This window comes from Papio anubis, chromosome 11 (genome assembly GCF_008728515.1).
Source record: "Papio anubis isolate 15944 chromosome 11, Panubis1.0, whole genome shotgun sequence".
Taxonomy (NCBI): Eukaryota; Metazoa; Chordata; class Mammalia; order Primates; family Cercopithecidae; genus Papio; species Papio anubis.
In genome coordinates this window covers 89,762,248-89,786,695 of record NC_044986.1, presented here as the reverse complement: position 1 = coordinate 89,786,695, position 24,448 = coordinate 89,762,248, and the positions used below count along the sequence as shown (strand labels likewise).

Sequence of the window (24,448 nt, the reverse complement as noted above, 5' to 3'; positions counted from 1 at the left end):
TACCCCACAACTTAAAAGTATAGTAATAATAATAAATAAATTTAAAAAAATAAAAAAATAAATATCTTCCCCATAAATTTATAGGTAAGGAAGTTATAATTGGTTGAATAGTCCCAGGTTGTCCATCGGGTCCTTCAGGCCCTTCACATTGCAAAATATAACTACTTTGGTATACTTCAGGGGCTTTATCAACTCCATCTATGTTAAATTGAGTGGGTTGAATTGGCCATGCAGAAGGCTAGTGCTGTAGAGAAATGATTGAATGTCTGCTCCTGTAGCTACCAATCCTTTAAAATTCATTCCCTGAATAGTTATTTCACAGGTAGGGCATTTATCAGTAATTTGATTTACCCAATAAGCTGCTTTGCCTTGTTTATCTGTGCTTCCAAATCCTCCTGTTCATTTCATTTCACTTTTTCCCATTCCCACATATGGCACAATCAGGAGCTGTGCTATGTGCTCTACTGACTCTGCTTTCCAGGGAACAGAAGTAGATATAACAATTTGAATTTCCTCATTTTAATCTGAATCAATGACTCCTGTATGTATTTGTACTCCTTTTAAACCTACACTAGGTTTTCCTAAAAGTAATCCTCTTGTCCCCCCTGGCAGTGGTCCACAGACTCCTGTTGGGACCTTTTTGTGGGGGTTCCCCAGGCAGAAGGTTCACAGCATTTGTGCAGCATAAAGCCACTGTGGCACTACTGGCTGTGGTGGGGTACAGGCATTGTACAGGGGTGAGGGAGTGGCCTCAGCCAGAAATTCCCTGGTTTGGAATGGGGCCTGGGACAGGCCCCTCATGGCATTTCCCAAAATTGGGTTCCCATTTTTATCAAACTTAGAGTGACACTGATTAGCCCAGTGTTTTCCTTTTTTGCATTTTGGACATATTTCAGGCTCAGCAGTTTTCTATTTTCCCCCAACTGGTGGTCTGACTCACCGATGTTTTCTACATTCTTTCTTAATGTGACCATGTTTCCCACAACCAGCTCCAGGAAACAGAATATTTCTTTTACCCACTCTCAGTCCTGCCATTGCCTGGGCCAGTAGAGTAGCTCTATACAGATTACCTTTGACACCATCACAAGCTTTAATATAGTCAACCAAATGTGCTCTTCCTCTAATAGGTCACAGAGTGGCTTGGCACTCAGGATTGGCTTTGTCGAAAGCTAATAACTGCAACACTCTATCCTTAGCAGCCGAATCTACAATTACCTTTTTAAGAGGCTCCTGTAACCTGACTATAAAACCTGCATAAGATTCTTTGGGCCCCTGCTTGTCAGCACTAAAGGAAGGGTGTTGTTTTCCTCCTGAAGTGATTTTTTCCCCAAGCTCTGATGCACACTCCTCTAAGCTGCTCTATGGCATCATCCTGCATAACCACTGTACATTTATCTAAACCAGCGCAGCTGCAAACCCCCAAAAGTTGGTCTGCAGTTATATTAATTTGACGTTGGGCCTGGGCATTGTGAAGAGCCTGAATGGAAGCTTCATCTGCCCACCAAGTTTTAAATCATAAGAACTGAGCAGGAATCAGACTAGCTCGAGTAAGAGCATCCCACTCAGTAGGAATCATCCGACTAAGACAGCAACAGTCCTTAACAGTCTCATTACAAAAAGAGAACCTGGTCCATATTGATTAATAGCTTGCTTAAATTCTTTAAGCATTTTAAAAGGAAAAGGTTCAAATGTAGCTACAATATTCTCCTGTTGATCAGGTGAGTATATTCTAACAGGGAACTGCCAAGCATCCATATCACCCTCTCATCTAGCTTGGTGGATTCCTGCCTGAATAGAACTGAGAGCAGTCGCTCCAGGTGCTGCTCAAACAGTCACTGGGGCAACTACTTTTCACTCAGCGTCCTCCAGAAAAGAAAGATCTGGAGGATCAGGCCACTCTTTTTTTCAAAATGATGAGGGGGTGCAGAGGGGTAGGGACAAACCTCTCCCTCCTTTGTCACTTTAGCTGGCAAGCAAACCTGCTCTGTCACCTCTTCTTTTACTTCGTTGTACTCTCCTTCTTCCTCTGATTCCTCCTCCTCATCATCTGTGTGGAAAGGCTCCAAGGTGGAATGAACCAGAGCCCACACTGACCAGACAGTTATAGGAATATCCTCGGCACCATCCTTATATGCCTTTTTCAGTGTGCTGCCTACCTTTTCCTAGACCTCTATATTCATAGTTCCTTGGTCCGGAAACCAGGGGCAATATTTATCCACTGCACTAGAAAGCTGCATAAGTCAGCAAGTGCTAACCTTCATTCCCCCTTTTCTGAGGAGCTGCCGAAGCAGACTCAAATAAGTCACCTGCCTGCTCGACCCTTGTCCCATTGTTACCCTGATGTTTCCGAGCTCCCCTTCTTTCTTACCACGGGGATTGCTTAAGAGTACTCTGGTGTCCTCCAGCATAGTTTCACGTTCTCCACCCATCGCTCCAGTGACCCTTCAACCCGGGTTTGAGCCCCATGTTGGGTGCCACTTGTGGAGACCCCAACCCAGTGGCATGAAAGGAATGAAAAAAAATAAAGACAGAAAGTGAATAAAGTGCAAAGTGGGAATCAGGGGGCTAACAGCCTTCAGAGCTGACAGCCATGAATAGAGTTTGACCCACTTATTTATTGACAGCAAGCCAGTGATAAGCATTGTTTCTATAGGTTATAGATTAGCTAAAAGCATTCCTTACAGGAAACAAAGCATTCTTAGCGAGGAGCAGAGTAACAGTCTCTGGCTGATTATCTGCAGCAAAAATATGTTGTTACAGCACAGGCCACTCATGCTATTGTTTGTGGTTTGAGCAGTTTTCCGCTCTGGGTGGGCCAAGTGTTCCTTGCCCTGCTCCAGTAAACCAACAACTTCTAGCAGTTTGTGTCATAGCCATCACTAGCATGTCACATTGCTGCAGAAATCCTGTTTATGGCCAGTTTCTTTAAGTCCTGTTTATGACAGGCTTAGGGCCTGTTCCCAGCAGATATGGGTGTCCAAAGGGTCCTGGAACCAATCCTCCGGATGCCAAGGGACAACTGTGTTTGAACCATGGTTTGAGTCTGGAGAGATTAATGACAAGAGTGGCTAAGCATGGGAAGGATTTCTATGGTGGGACTGCATTGGACCACCTCTGAATGTGTGTATTATGACTCACTGGAGCCTGTTGTGTTAGCCCATAGGGAGGATAATTATTGATTGAAAGCTGCATAAGTCAGCTAGTGCTAACCTTCATTCCCCCTTTTCTGAGGAGCTGCCGAAGCAGACTCAAATAAGTCACCTGCCTGCTCGACCCTTGTCCCATTGTTACCCTGATGTTTCCGAGCTCCCCTTCTTACTTACCATTGCTCATCCTCTATAGTTCAGTCAATTGAATATGCAGTTTAGTAAATTAAACAAATATAAATTATTATTTGATTGGGGTTAGCGGGATGCAAATAATAAGATTTACTCAGAGTATCCTAAAAATTCCCCGTTTTATTTAGTTTTGTGAAATTACACTCTCTTTCCAATTTTGCAACATTTCCTTGCATGTTAAAACATTTTTCCCTGAACCCACAATGAGTCTTTTACAACCCATCTCTGATACAAGAAAAAAGATATTTCAGCGAAAAACAGAGCTTGATTTTGTACCTAAGCTAAAAACAAACAAACCCAGAAGCGTACCTGCTCTGCTCATTCCCTTGTGCCCAAGAGAAATAAACAAACAAACAAACAAACAAACAAAGACACTGTCACGGAAACTGATGCCTTAGGAAATCTTTTATTCATCATTTGGAAATTTATCACCAGCACACTGAGGGCAATAGCCCTTTCTCTCAGCTGTTTGTAGATAATTAACATCTTTGTCAAAAGACTTTCCTTCAAAAAATGTGGAAAATTGATTCTGATGAGTTAAGGAAATACAAGTCATGAGGAATGGAGAAAAAAAATAACACATAGATAATCAGACTTGTCACATTTTATGTCTCGATATTGAGGGTATCAAGGAGATGCATGCCTGGTGATGAATAAAGAGAAACAGCTGATCTTGGAGGCATAGAATTGGGACTTGGAACAGCATCCCCCAGCTCAGATTCTCTTCTGTTATTGACAAACTGGAGAGACAGGCATATTGGTGTCCTTGATTTACCTACGCTAAACCTCTTGCATACAGATGAGCAAACTGAGAGCTAGAAAAACGAACTGGCCCAAATTTACAGAATTAAGTGACTTTGTCACATGAGTTGAAGAGCCTCAAAGATTACTGAAGTCTATAAGATTGTGGGAGAGTCATCAACTAAGTTATGCAAGCTGTCCAATCCCCTCCCAGATTTCACATGGAAAATTTCAATGGGAACAGAGGCAGATGAAGGCAGTTGGGTACACACACGAGGGCTGGTGTGGCCATTGAGATGCCTGAGCATTTACCAGGGGGATTTTTATTTTTAGAAGGAAATATCTACAGCATCTTACCAAATACTTTGCCTGGGATCTCAGAGGCTCTGAGAACACTAAGGTCTGCCTGTGTTCCTGTGTTATGAAAAACCAAGAGAGATGTAGCCCTTGTGCTTGTGTTTTACTGAGAGGGAGGCTCATGGCCCTATCCAGACAACCTCCACACCCCACCTTTGATCCCAGAGGCTGATGGAGAATGTCTTAGCCAGCTGCAGCCCTAGGTATGGTTCTAACAAATGGAGGCTCCTCTGAAAAATCTATAGGGCTTTGTTAGGGCCATCAATAGGGTTGCTTGTCTTGTCACATTTCTGGGAATTTGGGATTTTTTTTTAATGGTTTGCTTTAATATTCTTCTTCTTTTTTGTTTTATGGAGTCTTGCTCTTTCACCCAGGCTGGAGTGCAGTGGCACAATCCTGGCTCACTGCAGCCTCTGCCTCCTGGGTTCAAGCAATTCTCTTGCCTCAGCCTCCTCAGTAGCTGGGATTACAGGCACTCACCACCACAACTGGCTAATTTTTGTACCTTTAGTAGAGACAGGGTTTCACCACGTTGGCCAGGCTGATCTCAAACTCCCGACCTCAAGTGATCCACCCTCCTTGGCCTCCCAAAGTGCTGGGATTACAGGTGTGAGCCGCTGCACCAAGCCATATTTGCTTCAATATTCTAACACAAAATGATACTTTAACTTATCATCCAATATTCCCACTTCTCAATAGGATGCAGCTGCTGTGTTTTTGAAAATCGTTATTTCAAAATGTAGTCCTCCCACACAGTCCTATTTCTATTGGGATTTAAAAGGATTACACAAAATAGCCATCATATTTCACTTAATGTGCCCTATGTAATGCAGCATCCAGCCTGCTACAGCCACTTGGGTGGCTCTTGCCCACTCTCTCCTCCAGGCTCTCTCACATGCATCAAGACTGTGATCAAATGGGACATTCTCACTCCAACCCCTCCTAACTCCCAATTCAGACTGTAGCCCACCCCTCAGCAGTCCCTATCCCCTTTCCTTCGTTTTGTTCCATAACTTTTGACACCTTCCAACATTCTATGGTTGTGCTTATTTCTTTTTTTTTGGATGAAGTCCCACTCTGTTACCCGGGCTGGAGTGCAGTGGCGTGATCTCGGCTCACTGCAAGCTCTGCCTCCTGGGTTCATGCCATTCTCCTGGTTCAGCCTCCTGAGGAGCTGGGACTACAGGCACCCGCCACCATGCCCAGCTAATTTTTTTTTGCATTTTTCAGTAGAGATGGGGTTTCACTGTGTTAGCCAGGATGGTCTCGATCTCCTGACCTTGTGCTCCACCAAGCTTGGCCTCCCAAAGTGCTGGGATTACAGGCCTGAGCTGCCGCGCATGACTGGTTGTGCTTATTTCTTTAGTGAACTATTTGCTTTTCTGCACAAAATTGCAAGTTCCACAGGGACAGAATTGTTTTTTACGGCTTTATTCTTTTCAGTATGTCCAGTGCCTCTAAAAGTACCTGGCAAGTGTTGTGAAGTATTTCCTGAATAGAGGCTGAATGTTGTGATAAGTTTCACTATGACTCCTCATCTTGTGCCTGCACTTGCAACTTTCTTCTTGTCTGCCTGGGGAGGTGTGCTCAGCACTCTCAGCCCCCACCACTCAAGATCCCTGTCTGCATGAATGTAATTGCCATCGAGTGTCAACAGCACCATCCTGAGGATTTCTCCCCACTGGAAATATCCAGCTCTCCTCCCTTCATCCCCTCTTCCAAGATAACCAGTGTGTTGTTCCACCTCTTTCTCCCTACAAAGCCAGATGGCTTACAAAGCAGGGGCTGTTCCATGTACATGTGACTTTCTCACCTGGGTCTGTGTGTGCCACATCTGCATGTGGGTGTGAATATGTGTGCGCATGTGTGCATTCACGTGTATATGTGTGCCTGTATGTGTGTCTGTGCATATGTGCCTCTGTACCAAGAACCCCGAGGTCAGTGGCTGAGTATGAGGAACCTAAAGCTCTTACAAGTACTTTGAATACAGAAAGATGCATTTGTGCCACATAGGTGCATTAGTCCTTTGCAGTTGCTTAACAGTCCATTTTATTTTAATGCTAATGTTTGTGATTGTGTGGTGGATTCACAGAATGACAGAGTTGGTGTCTCCCCAGCATCACTGCCCTACATGCATGACATTACCCAGTGTGCACACATGTGGGTTGCTAGAGTATTTAGAGTAAACTGGGAGTTCACGGAAACCTGGCTGCTCCTAGAAGTGCTCAGCACAGCTTAACATGACATAAAGTGTTACAATTAATAAATAAATTAAGAAAAGCTACTGCACACAAGATCATCATCAACCAGATTACTATATACAACTATGAACACAAAGAAATGAAACAGCAAAAATCAAACTAGAGAACAAGAACCTATGACAAAAATGAGTCAATAAAGGGCTAACTTACAGATTTTTAACCATAAATCCTTCAATTTAATATAAGGAAAAAAAAACCCTAAAGAAAAATTAACAAAAGAAGAATAGTACATGAAGAAAAGTAAGGCGCAGAGGCCAATAAACATGTTCTAAACTCTACCTTACATGAAACAGGTTACAGCGAGAGGATCTCTGCAGGGCAGAAGTCCAGAAACACTGAAAATGAATCACCCCAACTTATTTCTTCTTTTTTTTGAGAAGTTTCGATCTCATTGCCCAGGCTGGAGTGCAATGGCGTGATCTCGGCTCACTGCAATCTCCGCCTCCCGGGTTCAAGCGATTCTCATGCCACAGTCTCCCCAGTAGCTGGGATTACAGGTGCCTGCCACTACGTAATTTAGTATAGCTGGGGGTTTCACTATGTTGTCCAGGCTGGTCTGGAACTCATGACCTTCAGGTGATCCAACCACCTTGGCCTTTCCCAAAGTGTTGGGATTACAGGCATGAGCCAAGGCACCTGGCACTTCAACTTCGTTCTCAAGAATCAAGAAAGAAAAATCAAGTGCAAAGAATGCAGGATGAAGATAATAATAAAAATAACAAACATCAATGAAATGGGAAAAAAAACCAACAGAAATAAACTAAGGCTAAAAGTTGTTTTTATAAATAATATAGTTAATAAACCACTAGCAAAACTGATTAAGGAAAAAAGATTAAAGAACACAAATAACCAGTGTCAGAATCAAAACAACAGCCTACATAACAGTATTATAACAAGATAATCAGAGAATTTTGTGAAATTCTTCCCGGGAGGCCGAGACTCCTGCCTGTCCTTCCTCCGCCACAGGCATCCCAGACTACCGGACTCACCCTCGGCTGGTTTGCCCTCTCCTTCTTTCAGAGCTGGACGCCACCAGTTCCGGGCTTCTTCAGCTCTGGGAGGAGACACAGCAGAAGGCGAGGTCGCTGTATGAGGCTGCTCCAAAGTCACCTCGCGCTGTTGCTGCCTCACTGCCTCCGGTCTTCAGCATTCAGGGAGAGTGCAGGCAAAACTGATCAAGGAAAAAAGATTAAAGAACAGAAGTGACTAGCATCAGAATCAAAAGAACAACTCTACATAACAGTATTATAACAAGATAATCAGAGAATTTTGTGAAATACATATGATCGAAAGTCTGACAACAGAGATCGCAATAGATGCTGAAAACCCAACTTACTAAAACTGGCACAAAAAGAGCATAAAATAAGCACACTCCTATATATAGTAAACAAAAGTAATTAACTATTTAAAAAAATCCAACAAGTCAACAAACAATAATGCTCCACAAGGAAAACACCAGGATCAGACTTTGAAAATGTTCCAAATATTTAAGGAAGAAAAAAATATCGACACTGCTCACTCCCTTAAAGAGAAGGAAAGGGATAGTTTTTCAATTTGTTTCGTGAAGCCAGCATTACATTAATACACAATCTGATCAGACAATAAAAAACCCAGAAATAATAGATGCTCTGTTTCACAAATACAGACACAAATATTCTAAGAAAAACATTGTTACATGAATGAAACCAAGCAAGAAATTAAAAATGAAATTAAACAACAAAGACCAGATTAGGAAACAACAACCTACAACAGAAATGAACCAATAAAGGACTAATCTCTATAGTGTCTTTAAAAATGCTTCACATCAATATAGGAAAACCACAAACGACCCAAGACAAAAAGAACACTAAGAAGAAAAAAAAAAGGGAGGTGCATGGGCGAATAAATATTTGCTAAGCCATACTTTGAAGAGGGTTATTTCCAGTTCCAGATGAGATACCCACAGACAGCCTGGAGAGTGGGACCCCAAGGGGCAGGACCCCCAGGAGGAGACAGAGGCCCGGCAGTGGGGGACCCGGGGCCGGGGCCGAAGGTGACCCCATCCTCTTCCCTGGCTGCCACTCAAGGCTCCTGCCGCTCCCGGGCTCCAGCGCCCTCTCACCGGGTCCTGATCTGGGCTCCCTTTCTCACCGCGGGTCGGGAAGGAGGCCCCGGACCCCAGTCCCGGAGGAAACGGAGGCTCCAGGGCTTCCACGGAGGAGAGAAGGGGAGGGCTCCTCTCCAACCCGGGCTCTCCAGCGCCCCCTCCCCGCAGCGGGCTCTGAGAGGGCGAGGAGGAGGTCGGGGGCTGGGTTCAAGCCGCACTGCGCCCCGTATTCAAGAAGAAAATGGACTCTCGAGAAGCCTGCGCATCACAGGGGTCCTGGCTGGGTCTGGGATGGGGCTCGGGGAGGGTCAGACGGCTCTGCTGGGCTCCCAGCCCGTGGCCTCCTGGCGCAGCGGAAGGCGAGGTCGCTTTGTGGGCCGCTCCAAAGTCGCCTCACACTATTGCTGCCTCACTGCCTCCAGTCTCCAGCATCCAGGGAGAGTGCAGGCAGGCGGCACCCAGTCCTCTTCCTTCTCCTCCTACCCACGGCAGAGCAGCCTCCAGCATCCAGGGAAAGTGCAGGCTCAAAGTGGTGCCTGGCCCTCTTCCTTCTCCTCCTGCCCAGGGCGGAGCAGTACAGACCACGCTTTCTGAAGTAGGGTGAAATGACGAAAGCCTACTGAGCAACTATTTATCCTGTAAGGCATGTTTGGATTGGGTGAGAGCCTCTGTGCACAGCAACTCTGATTGGATAATATGACCCAATCAGGGCTGGCTGAAAAGTTCCTTCTCGTCCTATCAGAACCAGGGTATACATGCTGGGGGTGGGACAGGAGCCAGCGCCCCTACTGGAATCGGAAGCTGTGGGTGCACGCCGGAAGACGGCTTTGTAGCCGCGTCGCCTTCGGCTTTGCCTCCTGCCATGTCCCGCAGGCCTGGAGAATGTGGCCCCAGAGTGAAATGAGGAGAAGGTGGCCCTGCCGAGGGTGAGTCTGGGGAGGCTGGAGTGGGGGCTGTGAGGGAGGCGCCTGGGCAGGAGTCTCGGCCTCAGCTGGGAGCAGCATATTCAGTGTATAATGGGAATAACAGGCAAAATAGGTCTTAACTGTTTGTGTTATCAGTGACAAAGACGTCCTTCTGTTCAACCGCAGGCCGCTAGGAGTTATGTTTTGGGGGAGTTGAGAGTTAAACTCGGATTTTTGTCTGTGAGGAGTTGACATCCATATCTCCACGTTGTTCAAGGGTCAGATGTATTTTAGAGCACTGGTGTGAATCACTTTGTGTCCCACTTGTTGAAAATAGGCATTGACATTTGGAGGCGCCTCCTTGTAGTGAACAGGTACTACTGATCTCTCTCTTCCACGTACTGGCCTTTCCCCAGCTTCTGTAGAACCCTGTTTCCTGGAGTTTACTTACATTCTTTAGTCAATTCTTCGCAAATTCTTCTGAAAGTGGGTTTGGAGGAAGGGAAGAGAAACCTGCAGTCTTGGCTGTGTTCACGTTTTGGTTCTGATTCCCTTGTGCGGTCCACATTCAGATTGGGGTCGTTAATGAAATCCGTGGCTTCAGCTCTCCCTGCATTCCAGCATCACCCAATCGTGTATAGTTAATTTCGAACTCCCTTTGCACCACGAACTCCCATCTCCAGGTGTTTAACAGGAATTGGACACTGAGCATGTGATATTTTTCCCTAAACCTGAATGCATCTTCGTTTTTCCTTGTTTCCCCGTGTGCTTGTCCCCTGCCCAACCACTGGCACCACAAACCTACATGCCTAAAATTCATCCACCTCCTTTGTAATGGCACCCAACCACCACATACAGTCCTTTTAAATGTCTCAGTTCTGCATTTGGAAAATTACACATTTTGATTGTCTTTTCACTTCACTGCCTTTCCATTACTCTAGGCCCTCGTGATTTCTTCATTGTGGGACTAATGAGCTATGAGTGTTTACCCTCCTAGTCCTTTTTCATGCTCCTTAAAACCTCAGGCAGAATAAGTGGAAATTAAACTCGTGGGCATTCAAGGACACCCCACGGTTTTCAGGATAAAGTTTGTATGGCTTAGCTTAATGCCCAATGACTTTCACACTCCTCTGTTGATAATTTCAATCTCTTGAAACTTTCTCAAACAAAAATAACTAACATTTATTAACAACTTGGTGTTTCCAGTAAATACTTGAAGCAATTAAAGTCATAATTAAAGTAACATATGCAAAAACCCTATCAGTACTGCTTTTATACTTAAAGTTTTGTTTAAATATAACCCTGTTTACTTGTTTATGTGTTGTCTATGGCTACTCTCATGCTGCAATGGTCGAGTAGAGTATGAAACAGATGATGTGGACCACAGATCCAAACATGTTTACTATTTTGCCATTTTCAGGAAAAGTTTGCTGGATGACTCCTAATCTAGGGGAATGTCTGTGTCACTAGTACAGGAGATCTATGCCAGCCAATGTCAGATAAACAAGTTGATTTTATGGACAATTTGTCATATACATTGTCATATACCTACAAGCACCTTTCCAGTTTTTGTAACTATTAACGACTTATTTTCCCATTTAGTTTGCTCCCTGTAACTTTGAGTGGCTCAACCATTCATCCTGTTTTGATTTCTTAATACCACTTACCCTCCTTCCAGATTATTTAATCAGGTGATTTTATATTATACCTCAGTAGGGTCGTGAGACTCTTGTTTGTTTACATGTCTCTATGACCCTCTTTGTTGTATCATAAATGGATTGATGATATGTAAAATGTACATATTCATGGAAATAGCATTTGTTCCAAGTGACAAAACTATTTATAAAATGAGGATTGTAATTATGTGTGATATTTGAATTCTGTACATGTATATTTCTGTCCTTGGATTGGATGCAGAAAAGGGGTTGATTTTGGCTTCAGCCATGGTTCTTTCCTCAGAATCCTAAGGTTAGTTGCTCTAGGCGTGGGGCTGTAGGATGAACATCCCAAGGTGACAGTCATTGTTGATCCTTACACCTTATTCTTGTTGGGATTTTTAGTAAGTGTATTCATATTTTAAGAGCTGTATTAGTTATAAGAATAAATAGAATCAATTTTTATTTTAAAATGTTTCAATTTGAAATAATTGTATACTTCACAAAAATTGAAATATTAACAGTATTTCTGCATACCCTTCATCTATCCTTAATGTTAATGTTTAACATAATCATAGAACAATTATTAAAGGTGAAAAACTCATACTGAGTCAGTACAGTCAAGTAATCTTCAGAGCGTATCTGAATTCTCCCTCCGGTACCCATTTTCTGTCCTCAGTGCACGTAGTTCTCATTTTTCCTCAGGCTCCTCCAGTTTGCATAATTTCCTCATTATTTCTTTTGCATTCATGACCTTGATACTTTTTAAAAATTATATTTATTTTGTAAATATTTTGTAGACTTCACTTCCATTTGGGTTTGTGGAATGTTTTGTTATGAAGTAACCTTCCATCTAATCATGAGGAAACATCAGACAAATCCAAATGGAGGTCCAGTCTATGAAATAAATATGATTCATGTGGCAGGAATGCCACAGAAGTAATTTTACATACTTCTCAGTGTGTTTTATCAGATGGCACGTGATGTTGCCATTACTGGTGATGTTAATCTTGGTACAGTGGTGGCTGCCAAGTATTTTTCCCTTTTTAGCTGAAATGTATCCTATGGGGAGACATTTAGAAATATCCAAATATCCTGTTTGATATCATATTCTCCCCCCTTAATCCTAGGACCCATGAGTAGATTTTTACCTACAGCAGTTATTACAGTAGAGATTGCCTGATGATTTCTTTCCATCATTCCTTCTGTATTTATTTGGAATGCTCTAGTAGGAAACAGCAGTTGCTTCTACACCACTTGTTTATTCAATTATTTATATTATTATGGACTCATGGCAGTTTTGTGCATTCTTTGGATTATGATCCAATGCTAATATTATTTATTTTGTTTTCAGGTTGTGTCAACTGTTGAGGTGATCAGACCCAACACCAGGCCCGTGGGGGCTATGAAGTCTGGCGGAGTCAAAGGAATGAGAAAAGACAAGGGAGAAAGTGGGACCATGGGGCCAACACTAGTGTGGAGGCTGCAAAGGCTCCGAGTTCTGGGAGCCTATTTATTGGTGATCAAACAAAGAAACAGTTGGTGAGGATGTGGAGGTTGAAAGGAAGCAGTGTATCAAGTGAATGAGCTACAGTTGTGATGGTTTAGCATTTTCTTTGAAACATATGGCTACTTGAGATAAAGGGAGTGCTAGAAGCAAGGAGTCAGCAATTCTAGACACATTCCAAAGGCCACTAGGGGTTTTAGATCCTGGACCCTGGACATGTTCCAACCCCTGCCTCAGCTTCTCTTCCAACCCTCAGCTTTTTCCCAACACTCAACATTGGCCACTGAGAACCCCTTCAGGTTGGCACCTGTTGCCTTTTGATGTGCTGTCAACATTTTTGAGTTCTTCCTTATTTTTAGCATCACAAAGCATTCCAGGCTTATCATGCATCTTCCCTGACCTCAGCCCTGAAATTAACCCTATTTCTAGGGAGCCCTGGTTCATTAACTGGAGAATGGTACTGGAAACCATGATCTGAGCACTAGGTGTGCTCATTAGCATTGGAATGTCATTTACTCTAGGATCTCTTCATTAACAGAGCTAGGAGCTCTGTGTTGGTGTACTCACACATGCATTAACATTTGTCTATACCTATCTGACTGTGTACCTACCTACCTACTTATAAAAACCGTGAGTTCTTATTGTTGCCTTTGATTCCATTCTAACACCACCAAGTTTATTCTAGCTTTTCCTTCTTTGTAACTTCTAACAGTGAGAAAATTGGCTTTTATTTTCCAAGATATGTTCACTTGTTTGTTCCTGGTGTGTGTGTGTGTGTGTGTGTGTGTGTGTGTGTATGCGCGTATATAGTAGACTGAGAATTGTGAAACCGTATGCTTGTTGAAAAATAAATTTGCTAATTAGAAGATAGTATTTGTGGGATGTTTTTTTTTGTCTTTAGCTTTCAACAATGAAAATAGAGTTTTCCAGAGTTACTTAGGCTACTTATGTTCTTCCCCACCTTTTTCTGCGTGCTCATGTTATTAGATTTCCTTTTATTAGATTCCCATTTCATTAGATTATCTTTTATCCTTTTTAGATGTCTTATGCACAAATGAGCAGGTAACATGTATAATTTTTAATATCCCCTTCTCATTATATGAAGTTCAGCCTATACCACGTGTGTGTGTGTGTGTGTGTATATATATATGTTTATATACACATTCTCACTCTGTATTTTGCAATTTTCTTTCCACTTAACAATATAGCCTATATTTTAGAACGTATTTAAACTTACTTTCATCTTAGCATGCTGTGATAGCAAACATTTTCATTATTTTTCAGCCATGGAATTTTGTCTATAAAATATTCACTTCAGAAATGTAAAAGTAAAGCATCAACATTAACAGAAACACTGTCCTTTTGAGGGTTTTCTCTTTTTTCTTTTCTTTTCTTTTGAGACAGAGTCTCATGCTGTTGCCCAGACTGGAGTGCATTGGTGCGATCTCCACTCACTGCAACCTCCACCTCCCAGGTTCCAGCAATTCTCCTGCCTCACCTTCCCCGAGTAGCTGGGACTACAGGCGTGTGCCACCACACCCGGCTAATTTTTGTATTTTTAGTAGAGACGGGATTTCACCATGTTGGCCAGGCTGGTCTCAAACTTCTGACCTCAGGTGATCTGCCCACCTCGCCCTCCCAGAGTGCTGGGATTACAGGCATGAGCCACCACACCCAGCCGAGGTTTTGCTTCTTAAAACTTAACATTTTGGGGTCACTCATATATTTTCCCACTGTAAGACTTATGTCAAAGTAGTATAAATTTTTGGTAGTAATTTAAATGTCTTTATTTATAAATGCACATTTATGTTTTATTTCTAGCTGGTTGCAGTGTTTGATGAGCAAGATCTACATCATGGAGGTGATGACACCAGTGCCAGCTCCATGCATAGCCAGAGCCTAGAGAGATTTACTAGCACTAGTGAGCTTGGCACCAACAATATCTCACTCAGCCTTTCAGTCTGATCAAGCAGCAAGTGAAATTGAGGTCACATATTCAGTACTTCATGCAAGTAAGTAAAAGCTCTTTCTTCTCTGCATACTTCATTTTTTTTTTTTTTTTGAGACGGAGTCTTGCTGTATTGCCCAGGCTGGAATGTAGTGGTGTGATCTCGGCTCACTGCCACCTCTGCCTCCCAGGGTCAAGCAATTGTCCCTGCCACAGCCTCCTGAGTTGCTGGGATTACAGGCAGCTGCCGCCATGCCTAGCTATTTTTTGGGTATTTTTAGTAGAGATGGGGTTTCTTCATGTTGGGCAGGCTGGTCTTGAACTCCTGACCTCAGATGATCTGCCCACCTCGGCCTTCCAAAGTGTTGGGATTACAGGTGTGAGCCACCGCACCTGGCCACTTCATCTTCATTTGAAGGATGGAAAGTTTTGTCATCCATTCTTGTTTCTGCAAATGCAAAGAATTCATTTATTGAACAGATAATAGAATTTGTTACCTGTTTTTATCCAGAATTCAGTTTAGAACCTTGGCAAATGTCTTGCAAGAGAAGTAGTCACATTAAAGTCACATTTTAATGAATTAAACTTACTTTAGTCAACTTTTCATGGCAGAGCAGGGTCCATCAAGGCAGGGGGATAGAGAAATATTTAAACACTGGTATGGCCCAAGTCCCAACCGATTTTAGTATATGTGCTGCTGAAGTGAGCACCCAAGTCCCAACCAATCTGAATGAACCATTCTACCATACCCAGCCAGTATTAATATTATTCATAATAATATCTTAATAAATGATGAAAATTCAGTAAATAAAAAATGAATATAAAATACCTAAACATAAGTGTGTCATAAAACACTAGTTGAGGGTTCTAAACATACCAAGAGTAACTGTTTCAAGTCGCTTTAAAGCATTGCAATTTGTACAACCAAAAGGAAATATATCCTAAGGAAAACATGAATTGCCAAACAAGGACCCTAAAACTGTTTTTTATTGGTATTGTTCATCTTCAATTTGTAGATCGGTATTATAGGATGAAGGAGATGAGGAGCAATAATACTTTAATTCTGTTACTCCTGGTGTCATTGAGGACCTAGGATTCTTAGTATAGAAAAAAGGGGATACAGATAAAAGTTACAAAGTAATAAACAACTACTTTATAGTCCTCAATTTGGATAGGACAAGTCATCATGGATTCATGATATGTTTTTTTTCTTTACAACCTACACTTTATTGATTTTATAGCAGGAAATTAGAATGGATAAGATAAAAAACTTAAAGACATTGAACTGTCCCAGAATGATAACTTTAGAACTTGAATGAATTCAGAAATCTGAAAATTTAATGAATTTAAGTTATACTGTGGAAATTTCAAATTGCTTTAGAACTGGATTTAGTCCATGTCTTTCAATATCTCAGTGTGTTGTGGTTTCACAGACCTACGACAATACACAGAAATATTTGATACTTACAGGTTGCTATTTATAGATTTTCTTCTTGTTATTTGGTTTGAAAGTACATATGTATTGGTTATTGGCCATCAGTAATAATTTCTTGAGCTCATGATTGATGCAAAGCATTGTGCTAGGAGTTATGGTGGATACACAGAGGTTTAGAACTATGATCCTGTCTTTAAGGAGTTTGCTCTCCAGTTAGGTAGGACTGATGGGAATTCCCCCCTTCACCATTTGCACATTTTGTGCTGAGAATTTACTGATCACCTGAAGTATATCACAAAAACTGCTATACATTTTCTGTGTGCTAACTCATGTAATCATCAAAATAAATAGTCTGTAAAGGAAACTGAAACTCAGAGGCATAGTTTAACTTGATTCATGTCATGATATGTTTTAACTATCAAAAAAAAAAAAAAAGAGAGAGAGAACCCAGAAGGAAGGAGAACTCCTGTATGTATTCACAGAAAAAGGCACGAATCAAAGACCAACTTAGTAAGGCAACATTTCTCATATCCAGGCTATATTCTGGAAATAACAATTTTTTATAAAAAAGAGATCAGAGTTTCTTGGAGAAATGCCTGAATTTAGGTCTGGACAGAAAATGTATGAGATGATTCTCGATCTCCCTGACATATCATAAAATAAGGATGCTATGAAACATAACTAGGGTATATTAGAGGGCCTAGGAGATGACATGATGCTCCTACTGTCCAAAAACAGGACAATTGGAACATCAATTAGTATAGTAACAGCAATAAATGCATGGATTTGTAATTATAATAAATAAGTTTACAAGCAAGAGAAAGGCTGCCAGTTATCCAATTTATTATTTGGAAAGCTGATAAGGGAATAATTCATCTATTCTGCATTTCCTGTGTGGGTGGTGTCACTGGATAACTAACAGATCAAGGGGAAATCACTTTTTATGTAAGTATTTCAGCGAATAAATGAAAATATAATGATAGCATTAGAATATTACTATTTTGCAACTCCTGGTGAAATAATAGGTCTAGGGATTGATCATTGTATGAAAGGACAATAAAAATTAGGGACCCAATTTACTATGACAAAAGAAAAAAATTAAGCTGAAAGCTGAGTCATGCAAGAAGCCGCCTTTCCTTGGCTTTGTAAGCAGTTGCAGATAGGAGTTTAAGCATTTCCACAGGTAGCTACCCTGTTCATCTTATCTAATCAAGTGCTAATTTATTGAGCATAAGATCAGTACATAATTGACTATTTCCCTACCTGCTCCTTTTCTCTTGCAACATGAGGATCACCACACACTTTCTGTTTCCTCTCTAGGTCATTTTTCTTTTCTAAATATTGAAACCTTCAAAATCATCTTTGGAGAAAATCACAGACCACAGACTGTTTCTGTGATTCTCTGTTTATTTCTTCTGGGCATGTTCTTAACCTTGGCAAAATAAACTTCTATCTTGATTGAGACCTGGCTCAGATACTCTGGTTTTACAATTGCTATGGTCTTAATGTATCCCTCAAAATGTATGTGTTGAAACTCTAATCCCCAAGACATCAGTGTTGGGAGCTGCAGCCTAATGGAGGTGTTTAGGTAAAAAAGCCACGTATTTTTTGGAAAAACTGATAAAGGAGAGAATAAATTATTTATCTATTCTGCATTTCCCATATGTGGGTGGTATCTACTACACTGTAGTAGATGAGGGGGATGTTACTTTTTATATACATACAAAATAGCTAGGTCTTATGTAAGTATAAAAAGAGCTTGAAGGATTGGGTTTACTTTTTGTCACTCTTCTGTCACGTGAGCACATCACATCCATCCTCTCTCCCTTTCACCTGCCTCCCTGTGAGTATGTAGTAGGAATGTCCGCTCCAGAGGCCTCTTGATTTTGGACTTCCCAGCCTGCAGAACTGTGAGAGAATAAATTTCTGTTCTTTTTATGTTACCTAGGTTCAGGAACTCTGTTATAGTAATAGAACACTCCCAACTGGAGTTCTTCAGCACACCCCAGTCCATCCCTTCACTACCCCCCTGACCTGTGCAGTCTTACATGCCTTTATATCAAAAGCCCACAGCTAACCCAGAGGGCTTCAGCTCTGCCCTGCCTGACTTCCTAGGAAGCCCCCCTCTCCAACCACCCTGATCGGAACACTGTCTGAAGGTTCTCTCTAACCATTTTAAAAAGAAGAGAAATTTGTCTGACAGAGAGGTTCTGGTGAGGAGGCCAGCTTCCACATCAGAGGGTGATGGCAGTTTGGGCTGGACTGGGATAAAACAGTGCTGTCCCGGGGCTAGCTATGTGATAAGGGGCTCCAGAAAGTACAGTGATGGTCCCCTGGGAGGCTTTCTCCTCTCCCGTCTGCAGGTTCCTGGTGAAAGGACCTATTGGCCACTAGGGTATCTGAATATGTGTTTACATGTGTGTATGTGTGTGTCTTTTGTGTGTATGTCAGAGTGATGTGTGTGTTCTTGGCTTGATTTCTTTCAGCATGAAGCCCACTGTTTTGCTGAATGTATCTCACTGTTTCCTGAAATTCAATGCATTCAGCTGACTCAAGGGTCCTGGGGCCTCACTGTGTTATATTTGCACAAGCCTAGTGTCTGTGCAGACTGTATGCTGGAGTTCAGTTGTAAGACCCTTTTGATCCCTTATCCTAACCCTGTAATAGAAAAGCCATTTCATTCAATGGAATAGAAACCCAGATCTAATGGAGAGATGGTCTAATCTGCCATACACTGGAGCACTATCCAGTGATTTTGTTTTTGTGGCATTGGTGGAAATTTCCAGGTTCTCTAGATGGTGGGCAGAGACCTCAATTTTTAAGAAACTCCCCCACTCCACCCCTGCCAATGAGGACACTGCTTGAGGACATTCCTGTTAATGTTAAGTAGAAGAGATCCTTTCTTTTCTTTTCTTTTCCTTTTCTTTTCTTTTTTTTTTTTTTTTGAGATGGAATTTTGCTCTTGTTGCCTAGGCTAGAGAGCAATGGCCTAGTCTCTGCTCACTACAACCTCTGCGTCCCAGGTTCAAGTGATTCTCCTGCCTCAGCCTCCCAAGTAGCTGAGATTACAGGGGCACACCACCACGTCCTGCTAGTTTTTTAAATTTTTAGTTGAGATGAGCTTTCACCATGTCGGTCAGGCTGGTCTCAAACTCCTGACCTTAGGTAATTCACCTGCCTCAGCCTCCCAAAGTGCTGGGATTATAGGCATGAGCCACCACGCCTGGCCAAGAGATCATTTCTTGATGTTGAATTTCAGGTCAGGAAGCCAGCTCCTGCATATCAGGGTGGCGGTGCTTGGGCTGAGACAGGTCTAGATAGCACCATCAGAAAAGGGGCTCAAGGAAGTAGCTGTGAAAGGGTCCTGGGATGTTTCCTTCTCCCCTCTCTGCAAATGTCCTGGAGGGACATCCTGTTAGTCACTTTGCGGGGGGTGTGTGTGTGTGTGTGTGTGTGTGTGTGTGTGTTCATCACTTGGTTTTGTTTATGTTTTTGTTTTTCTTCATGAAGTCTGCAGACTTGCCAAAGGTACCTTGATGTTTTCTGAAAGCAGAGCCAATGACCACACTCCAGGGACTGAGTCCTCAAATCTGTGGTATTTGCTAAGGACAGGTGTATACCTGCAGACAGTGTGATGGGTTTCAGGGCCAAGGAACACTAGTTTCTGTGCCCTGTTTCTATGTTAAAAAGACATTTCATTCAACTGGATAATGGTAATTCTGGAGAAGAAAAGGTCTACTCTGCCATAGGATGGGACAGCAGCCTGCAGTTCAGAACACTGGTGTGTGTCTGGAAATTTCCAGGGCCTCCAATTGCTGGTAGAGGCCCAGAAGGTAGGGGGTATTTGTCTGCAGATCAAAGGTGAGGGTTCTGGTCACCCCATTATCTTGGCCATGTGTGGACCCTTGAGTTTGCAAGGCTGGATGTCCTGACTGACTGTGCGGTAGGAGGGTATAAGAGACTGAAGGTGACACAACTATAGGCTGTGGGGATGATGTTCATAGGGAGCCCCCCTGCTGCCTGTGGCAAGAGGAAAGAGTGAAATGCTTGGGGCTGGGAAGAGGCAACAAAAGTCTACAGAATCTGTTGTCCTCAGTTCATCTCCCATCCTAGTCCAATCATGGCCTAACATCTTAGCTACAGATTGCAGAGGAGACTCTGCGCGTTTGTGTTCATATGGCCTTGGATGTTGGCACATTCAGATTAGTGCCCAGGCATCTGTGCCTATAATTCCAGTTTCAATGGGCTCAGGACCAGGCTAAAGGGCCTCCAAGCTTCCTCCAGTTTCCTGGTGTATGCATGTGCAATATACTCCCCTGCCCTGGGTCTTTTCTGCCTCTTCTTGCCAGTTGGGTTAGAGCTAGCTTACTAACCAGTGTTTTCTGAGACTTAATAGAATGGGCTCAGACCAGTTGGAGACTTTAAAAGGGCTATGTGATAGTAATAGATTTTTAAAGATTCATTATTATTTTAGAGTAGATCTGAGTGTACAGCAATATGGAGTGCAGAGTCCAGCATTGCCATATACCCTCAATTCCTGTACACTTTCGGGTCACTCCACAACCAACCTCTTTCACCAGAGTAGAATATTTATTATAGTCAGTGAACTTACACTGACACATCATCATCACCCAGAGCGATACTCTTGGTGGCACACATTCTAAGGGTTTGGAAAATGTATAACGAGAACGAAATGTATGATGAATGTATTATAGCTGTTATGATATCGTGCAGTATATTTTCACTACTGTAATAATCTTGTGCTCCATTTATTTATCCTTTCTTTTCCTAACCACTGGAAACCACAAATGTTTTCACTCTCCATAGTTTTGCATTTTTCTGAATGTTATATACTTGCAATCATAGAGTAGATAACTTTCCAGGTTGGCTTCTTTCAGTTAGTAATATGCATTTAGTATGTAATACGCAATTAGTTATAGCTCATTTCTTTTCAGAGGTGATTAATATTTCATTTTCTAAATATACCACATTTGTATTTATCATTAAGCTACTTAAGGACATCTTGGTTCCTCCTAAGTTTTGGCAGCTATTTTAATATGTTAAGATGCTATAAACATGTGTGTGCAGGTTTTTGTGTGGACATAAGCTTTCTGGTCATTGGATAAAGACTTAGGGAGTGCAACTGCTGGATCACATAGTAAGAGTACGTATAGTTTTGTAAAAAAAATGCCCACATTAGGAGAGCCTTTATGATGATAAAGGAGAACGTGTTCACATACTGAGAATCAATCCCACGAAGGAGGTAGAGCTTGAAAATCCAGAAACAATGAGGCAACCATAAGAGCTGTTAAAAGATACTGTTAGGCACTTTGAAACATTACGAAGTGTATTTGAGGATTCAGAAATTTATAAAGCAGCCCGAGACTGCAAGCACCAGAGAGCTCCCACAGAGAGGCTTAGGGAAGGTGGGGGAAGACCCTTATATGGTGAATGTAGAAGAAAAGAAAATACTTGATTGGGTAAAATGGAGCAGTGGCCTCATTTGGAACATTACAGTGGAAAGTCTCCAGTTAGTTGGTAGTTGTTGGTTTCTGATGGGTTAAACTTAAGCTTCCTTTCATTATTTATACTGAGTCAAGTTCTGGTTTGTTGAAGGAAGAACTGAGCCTACTGGAGCCACCTCAGCCTCATAGCCATCTGTTTATTTGATCATTTTTAACAGAGAAGATCCTTTTAAAAATAACTGTTGCCCCAGCTGGCGTGCAGTGGTGTGATCACAGTTCACTACAGCCTCAACCTTCTAGGCTCAGGTGATCCTCCCATCTCAGTGCTCCCCACCCTGAGTGGCTGGGACTACAGGCATGTGCCACCACATGACCATGCTCAGCTACTTATTTGTTTGTACTTGTTTTAGAGATGGGTTTCTCTAAGTTGCTTAGGCTTGTTTTTAAAATCATGGGCTGAAATAGTCTGCCTGCATTGGTCTCCCCAAGTGCTGGAATTACAGGCCATCTAAATCTTTTATCTCAGATTTGTGAGAAAAGGAGGGGTACTTTTTCTGACATGATGAGGCAGAGAAAGGTGAGGTGGGCGCATCCTGTGCATATTATTTTCTTAGGTGATGGGAAGATGATCGGCTCTTGCCTAACGGGATATATTTTCTCCTTGAATGATTTGGCAAGATATCAGGTGAAAGAAGTTGAATAAAAGTTAGAAGAACATAGAAAAGATTGGTTATACATGTTGAGTTTCTGAAGAAATGATGTCATTGGAGAAGCAAAACTTTTATTGATTTTTAGAAATATTTAGGGCCAACTTGTTGTGTAAGTTATTTGAATTTATGATGAACCTCTGACCACTTTTTGATATTTTTCTGATTCAGCTGAGTGGTGTCATTGAGCCAACGCAAAGTGGTGCTCATCCAGGGATGAGATTTTGCCAGAGAAAGGACGAGCATCGAGTCAGGGGGCTTAAAGTAGTTATGAGAGATTATCTAAAATTGCTTGGGTAGGAGAGAGATTGGATTTTTGTGTATTTGGTATTTGGGAGAAGAGGGGTGTGGGTATGTGCATGAGATGTGTTGTTTATTCTCTTAAGAGAGAAAAATGAGGGGATTAATGGACTGTAGTTCTGGACAAGGTGGAAAACTCTTAAAGTGGAAGTATTGATGCAAGTGCTGTGACAGACCGGAATGGTGCAGTCAGTCCCTTCATCCGTAAATCAGTAGAATATTAGCAGTTCAGACTCAAACCTTGTAAAAAATAGGTGGAGAAAAGGAAGTCCCTCACAGTAACTGGCGCCATAATCAAGACAGAATGTTTCTAGAGTAAATGGAGTTATCTGCTTTCAGCCCCAGGTGGTAGCTATTGTCTGCCCTGATGATATGTGATAATAATTTGTGATCCCAATGTCTTAAAATAAAGTCACTCATCTCCAGTAGAATTATGTCCACAGTGAAGATGTCCCCTCAACCCCAAAGAGATAAACATGCATGAATGAACTGAGGTAATAACAACTACTGCTGCCTGGGATCATAAGAGACCTGAAATGAACTAACAGGAAGTGAAAGGTGGCTGAGAAAATGAGAATGGACCCATCTGCAGAGGATCATAAGACCAGCAAATACAAGGTCTTGCCCAAGATGCCTTCAGAAGCTTTGTCCATGAGAACTCTAAGGACTTCTCCATACCTGGTGGCTGCTGCTGTGATCTCTGCCCAAAAGGAGCCTCTGACCAGTATCTAAAGGGCTTCTGGACCCACTGGACTCTTCTGGAGGTACATTTGTCTCTGGCGTCATCGTTGTGGTTTATTTACTCCCTTTATTACTGCCTGTGTGTAGAATGATAATTGCCTAATTGATTGTATGAATAACTCTTGATACATGGTAAATCTGAGCATATGTAATTGTCTGCCATGTCATTGTGAAACCTCACAGCATCAGTCCGTGTCAGCACAACCGGGCAGCTTGCACCTAATGCAAATCTCAATGGGCATAGTCTACAGGCACCTAATGACTCAGGTACTTTAACAGTCACTAATGAGTGTATCTCCAAGGAATAGTCCAATAACACATGGCTGGCCTGACTCAAGGTAACTATATGTCCAGTCCAGGGTCATACTGAGTGGACATCTGCCAACCACATGTCATTCCCCCTGCCTGCCATTGAGCAGTCAAAAGTGACTGGTGTAAGCAGACATTAGTGAGCTTGTTCAACTCAGTATTTGCTGCTTCTGATGGGATCATACTCAGGATCTAGGTCATTGTGCCTTATTGGAGTCCTACACATTTTACTTGCAAATTTTATTTGAAAATTAAATGACCATGTTGCCAGTCATTCACAAAATGTTTTTAAAAATTGCATTCTAGAACCCATATTAACATCCTGTGACTTGTAGAAAACAGTAGAGAAATGTATTAGACAAAAAGTTCTGGCAAAGACCAGTGTAATACTGGCCTGACTACTTAACCTCAGGCATTGGTCACATTAACTCACAGCGCTAAGAAAAATAAAAAGTACTAGTCTTGTTAGTCTTGTTACTCAAGACATTAGAAACTATCGATTTAGATAGATAAAATATTTTGGCGAACAAAATATGACAATGTCATCCGAAAGAATATGTCCCTCTTCCAGAGAACCTAGGAGGTTATCATGACCTCTGGAAAGCCTGACCAGCAATAACAGTGAAAGTTTCATAGCTGCCTGAGTGCAGAAATATAATCTCTACTGAAAATAAGTTTTATACTAGGCAAGAA

General features: G+C 42.1%; 1 pseudogene; it reads right to left on the bottom strand.

Moving 5' to 3' along the window:
* Positions 1 to 7,459: 7,459 nt before the first annotated feature.
* On the bottom strand, positions 7,460 to 23,491 carry LOC101019430 (annotated as a pseudogene).
* Positions 23,492 to 24,448: the final 957 nt, after the last annotated feature.